Consider the following 6,137-nt stretch of genomic DNA (forward strand, 5'->3'; position numbering starts at 1 on the left):
ATAAGTGGCACGTTGTTTTGGAGGACACAAATAGAAAATACTGGTCCCAAACGCTCAGAGAGGGGAGAACACGGCTCCTTTCCATCAAACACGAACACTCCGTTCCTAACTCATTGGTCCTTATAGCTGTAATCCCAGCACTTTGAGAGGCCAAAGCAGACAGATCTCTTGAGCCCAGGAATTTGAGACCAGCCTGGAGAACATAGTGAGACCCTGTCTCTGAAAAAATAATAACAAAAAAATCCACCTCTGATCTTTAATGCATTTTCGGTGGTAGGTGTTGTCACTACTTCACAGATGAAGAAATGGAGACTCAGGGAGATTAAACAGCATGCTAGAGATCCCACAGCAGTAAAAGGCAGTGCCAAGACCTCACTGCTCTGTGGACCCCAAAGCAACCGCCCAGCAGGGGAGCCGCAGGCGAGCCAGGCAGAGTTGTCCCACTTTAGATGACTAATCCCAAGCCTAAGTGGCCCCTACGTTGCCCAGGACACAGTAGACTCCCCAGGACCTGCTCTCCCAGATGGCCACCTTGCTGCCTGAAAAAGGAATCCTGATCCAGACCGCAAGAGAGGGATCCTGGGTCTTGGGCAGGAAAGAATTCAAGGTGAGAATTCAGAGTGCAGTGAGAAGACAGAATGTATTGAAAGCTGCTCAGATACAGAGTAAGGGGTCCTCAGAAAGCACAAGGAGGAATGTGCCATCTTGGTTTAAAACTCTTCATACACAGGGGTCTTATCTATGAAAAAGCTAAGTTATGTCCACGTGCGGGTGGGCGGACAGCGTGAAAAAGTTTATTACTTTGTTGATTTAGATAAAGTTATCCTTGGCATTTTAGCGCATAAGTCCATCAAAGCATGACTATAACTATCTCAAAAACACATATTGTTGGTCTGGGCATGGTGGCTTATGCCCAGCACTTTGGGAGGGCGAGGCAGGCAGATCACTTGAGGCCAAGAATTCGAGACCAGCCTGGCCAACATGGCGAAATCTCGTCTCTACTAAAAATACAAAAATTAGCCGGGTGTGATGGCGGGCACCTGCAATCCCAGGTACTCAGGAGGCTGAGGCATGAGAATCGCTTGAACCCGGGAGGCGGAGCTTGCGGTGAGCTGAGATCGTACAACTGCACTCTAGCCTGGGCGACAGAGCGAGACCCCATCTCAGGAAAAAAAAAAAAAAAAAAAGCATGTATTGTTGTGTTATATCTGTGCATCCGGGCATATTGTTGTGACAGGAGTCTGTTCTTGCGGGCATTTTTAAGCTGCTTCCTTAACCATAAACACTTTACAACCACGGGTCATGACTGACAAGGAATGTGCCTTACTAGTTTTAAGATGCAGTTGATTTGTAGAATGATGTCATCCTGGCTCTCTGATGCTCCTGTTTCCCTAATAACCTCCAGCTCCTCCCTTCCCTCACTGCCAGCTGGTACCCTTTGGTCCTATGTCTCTGACAAAAGGGACAACCAGAAGGGACCGTTCTCCAGGCCCCATGGCACATGTCCCCTGCCAAGCAGCAACACGTACAAGCTCTGCTTCTCTCCCACTGACAGAGGCAAACCATCCAAGCTCCCTTGAAAGACCCCCTTTTCTTTTCCCTGGACACCACCCCCTCTCCCCCATTCATGAAATTATTCGTATGCTTGCCTGCTCCACCTATCCTTTTTTTCTCTAAGGCACTGGTTCTTCATCTTGGCTACATGTCACAACCATGGCAGGTTGCGTCAGGGGAGCTTTTAACAATACGGATGCAGGCCCTGTCTACAAAGATGCTGACTTCATCAGCCTGGAGTTCCACCCAGGCTTTGGGAGACTTCAGGCTTCCCAGGTGGTTCTGGTGGGCAGCCCCAGGCGGGAGGACCCCTCCCAGATCCTTCTCAGCAGCAGTGATGCCCTACATGCTTTCCTCTCTCACCCCCCAAAATTCCATCCTGGCCCCCATCCCCCTCCAGGTACTGCCCCCTTTCTCTGTTCCCTTTACAACAACACTCTTACAAAGTGCTCTCTAGCCTTACAGTCTCTTGGGGGTTTTCTCCTGATTTTTTTTTTTTTTTTTTTTGAGACGGAGTCTGGCTCTCTCGCCCAGGCTGGAGTGCGGTGGCCGGATCTCAGCTCACTGCAAGCTCCGCCTCCCAGGTTTACCCCATTCTCCTGCCTCCGCCTCCCCAGTAGCTGGGACTACAGGCGCCCACCTCGTCGCCCGGCTAGTTTTTTGTATTCTTTAGTAGAGACGGGGTTTCACCGTATTAGCCAGGGTGGTCTCGATCTCCTGACCTTGTGATCTGCCCGCCCCGGCCTCCCAAAGTGCTGGGATTACAGGCTTGAGCCACCGCGCCCGGCCCTGATTTTTTTTTTTTTAATGGAGTCTCGCTCTGTCACCCAGGTAGTAGTGCAGTGGTGCAGTCTCAGCTCACTGCAACCTCCACCACCTGGGTTCAAGTGATTCTCCTGCCTCAGCCTCCAGAGTAGCTGGGATTACAGGTGCCCACCACCATGCCCGGCTAATTTTTTTGTATTTTTAGGAGAGACAGGGTTTCACCACGTTGGCCAGTCTGCCAGGCTGGTCTCGAACTAATGGCCTCAAGTGAGCTGCCTGCTGTGGCCTCTCTGGGATTACAGGCGTGAGCCACCATGCCCAGCCTCCTGATTTTTCTCTAGCCCTCCTCCAACAGGACTTTCTTATCAATGCTCCATTGGAAGGCTCTGACCATCTTATCACTAAATCTGCTGGCTGGTCCTTGACCCTCATCCTACACACCTCCCAGCACCTCCCAGCAGTGCCAATGGGGTGGTCTCTTCCTCTTCCCTGAAGCCCTTTCTGTCCTCGCTTCCTGACGCCACGCTGTGGTTTTCCTTCTCCATCACTGGCTCACCTGCTTGTTCCTCCTGACCGACCAGTGATGGTGGCTCCAGGGTCCATCCTGGGACCTCTTGTCACTCGCTTGGTGCATTCATCCCATCTTGTGGCTTCATAGATCACCTCGTCAGTGATGACTCCCAAGAGGTCCACGGACTAGATCCCTCCATGAGCTCCAGACCTGTATCTCCAAACACCTCCTTGACCCCTCCCCTTGGGTGTCTCATAAACATCCCGGACTGGAACCCGGGTCTCCCACCATACCCCCAGCTGGTCCTACCCTCCACTTCCCCTCTCTCATGACCTTGCCAGCCTTTCGGGGACTCAGGCTGTGGCAGAGTTGCCCCAGTACATTCTTTCCTCATACCCACTTCATTCCTTCTTCATGCCCGCTTCCAATCCATCACCAAACAGGTGGTCCTACCATCAAAGCACAGCCAGAGGCCACTTGTCACCACCCCACCTGTGCCAGCCTGGTCCAAACTGGATCATCTGTCAGGTGGCAACAGGTTTCTACTTCCACCCCCGCCCCTGCTGTGATCTATTCTCCAAGCAACAGAGTGATCTTCTGTCAGAAACCCCCTGAAGGCTCTGCTTCTTGCTCACGTAAAAGCCAGTGTCCCCGCAATGCCCCACAAGGTCTTAAGGATCTGCCCTCCTCTCCTCTCTGAGCTTGTCTCCCCCAACTCAGCCCCTCCTTCCCTCCACTCCAGAAGCTGTCACTCCAACATGCCAGGCTCCCTCCCACCTCGGGGACTTTGCGCTGGATGGTCTCTGCCTGGAACGTCCTTTTTTCTAGACACTCAGATGACTCACCTTCTCCTTCCCTGCAGTTCTCCACTCACAGGTCTCTTCTCTGTGAATCCTTCCTGGACCCCTCTTTAAATTGGAAATCCCAGTGCTCCCTGTGGCCGCACATACACTACAATTGGAACAATACAGAGAAGATGAGCACAGCCTCTGTGCAAGGATGACACACGGATTCGTGGTGTCCAAAAAATAGATGCATAAATAATGGAAACCCCCCTTTCCTGACACTCCCTGCCTAGCCTTTGCTTATTTTTCTCCTTGGCATGTTTCACCTTCTAACGCACTACCTACCTTACCTATATAAGCCCCATGAGGACAGAGACATTTGTCTGTTTTGTTCAGGCTCCAGAACCCAGTACAGTTGCCTGGCACTTAGTGGGTGGTCAATCGATGTTGAGTGAGTGAGTGAATGAATGAATGAATGAATGAATGAATATGGCACAGGCCAAGAGCTGTGGGGCATCATGGAGGAAGCCGGAAGGCATGTGTTCCCCATTGAGAGTGTTACACCAAGGAGGCTTGAGCTGAGCCTTGAAGGACGAGTAAGGTTCAGTGAAATCATAATAACGGTTGGGATAACTACTAGGGTGAGACTTGTGAAATCTTAGGCACTGATTCCTCAGGGCTCCACTCTCAGGGAGAGGAAGGGGCAAGCTCTGGAGAAGCCAAGCGCAAGGTGGGGTCAGGAAGTTGGCAGGTGAAACAGGACTCTTGGTGCACTGGGGTTTGAAATGAAGCTCCGAGGATATCCAGGGAATACCGCATATCATTAGCTCCCTGTCATAAGCTGCCTTTGGCAACAAAATATCTTCCCTTGGCCCCAGTCAAGAAAAGAAAGTGATTCACATTGAGCGACAGGAATCACGTCAGCCTGAAGTGCCTTCTCGTGGCTATGCCTGTCTTCCAAGGAAATATCTTGCAGGGGAAGAAAGGAAAAGTGTGTGGACCAATCGTCAATGATTGGGCAATGACTCTCAATTCCAGTCAAGCCCTAGGAATTAGGCATTGCCATGACGACTGCTGCACTCCAGACGAAGCTGCTTTTAACTCCATCAGAGGCAGACTCACTCTGTGCACTTTTCAACCTCAGTCTGAAATGCTGAAACCACAAGCTTCGGTCTCAGGATCCCACGTAGAAAGCCAGACCTCCACCTTCAGGAAAGGGAGGGCTCGGGGGCATCGTTCCCACCCTGCTCAAAAACCCTCTCCAGAGCACTGGCTCCATGACTCCCGCGCTCCCACCCTCCTGCCTGCCATCGGTTCCCTCGCGCCCACACCCACCTCGCTTTTGCCAAATGTATGTGCTCATCCCTTTCTGAATGCACTGGGAAGGAGAGCAGTAGATAGACAAACTGAGGAACGAAACAGCACAGAATGTTCTGGAAATCGCAGCAAACCTGGCTTGGGTTGGAGCACATGGGGACGTCAGGGCACGTGCTGAAGAGGAAAGACATTGGGGTCCTGGGTAGACTCCAGCTCTCCCACCGGCCGGGGACGTGTGAGGCAAGTTCCTCAGCCACCTAAGCTCGAGTTCCTTACCTGTAAAATAGAGAAGATAATACCTCCTTGCAAATCCATGGCCAGAACTAAATGAGGCCAAGTGTGAGAAAGCGTCTAGCACAGAAGGAGACAGGAGGGGCTCTGGATGCTTCAGGGGGGTGAGGAGGGAAGTCCTGTCACTCCTCATCGAAGATCTGAGTTTTGTCAGGTGAGTGGTGGGGAGTCAGGGAAAGATTTAAAGCTAGAGAATGGCTGTTGTTATTATTAATCCCATTTTACAGATGACAACACTGAGGCACAGAGAGGTTAAGTAACTTGCTCGAGCCACATAGTTCGTGGGTGGCAGAGCTGGATTTAACCCCAGCTCCTAATCACCATCATGGTTATTCTTCCTTCAGCTGAACAGAGAGGAAGAGGAAGGACTTGAAGACTAAAGAAATGTCAGGCATTGAGGTAGAAGAACTGATTGATATCCACAGGAAAAAGACTGAACTTGGCCGTGGTTCCAATCTAGTGGTTAAGCTGCCGGAAGAACAAGAAGAATTTACATAATCTGCATATTCATCAACGGAGCATCTTGAACCAAGATAGATCCATGGAGCCAGTGGCAGATCAACCCCTGGCCAAACATTTCACACATGAGCCTATCTAAGCTCTGCTTATTCCCTAGGCCAACCACGAGGGCTTGTTGAGCTTGGAGAAGAATCTGAGTCAGCAGCCGTCACCCGTCCTCCAGCATAGCAGACTCTGGAAGGAAGATGTCCCGGTGTCAGGATTCAGAAATGCTCACCCGCACGTATACAACAAAGAAATGTGTGCCAAGAAAAGGAAAGCCAGAGATTCGCGACAGGGGAGCTGCCACCAGCACTGGTTACATAATCGGTGGGGCCCCTGCAAGACGAACATGCAGCGTCCCTTTGAAAATTATTAACAGTCGAAGACGACAGCAGAGCCTGGAACCAAGAGCA

General features: G+C 51.2%; 1 non-coding gene across 1 annotated transcript; it reads left to right on the forward strand.

The window, feature by feature from the left end:
- The first annotated feature begins 3,757 nt into the window (after positions 1-3,757).
- LOC111551546 lies at positions 3,758-3,864 on the forward strand. Its single transcript, XR_002734396.1, has one exon. It is a non-coding gene; the product is annotated as a U6 spliceosomal RNA (small nuclear RNA).
- The last annotated feature ends 2,273 nt before the right edge of the window (positions 3,865-6,137 follow it).

This window comes from Piliocolobus tephrosceles, chromosome 8, assembly GCF_002776525.5.
Source record: "Piliocolobus tephrosceles isolate RC106 chromosome 8, ASM277652v3, whole genome shotgun sequence".
NCBI classification, from domain to species: domain Eukaryota; kingdom Metazoa; phylum Chordata; class Mammalia; order Primates; family Cercopithecidae; genus Piliocolobus; species Piliocolobus tephrosceles.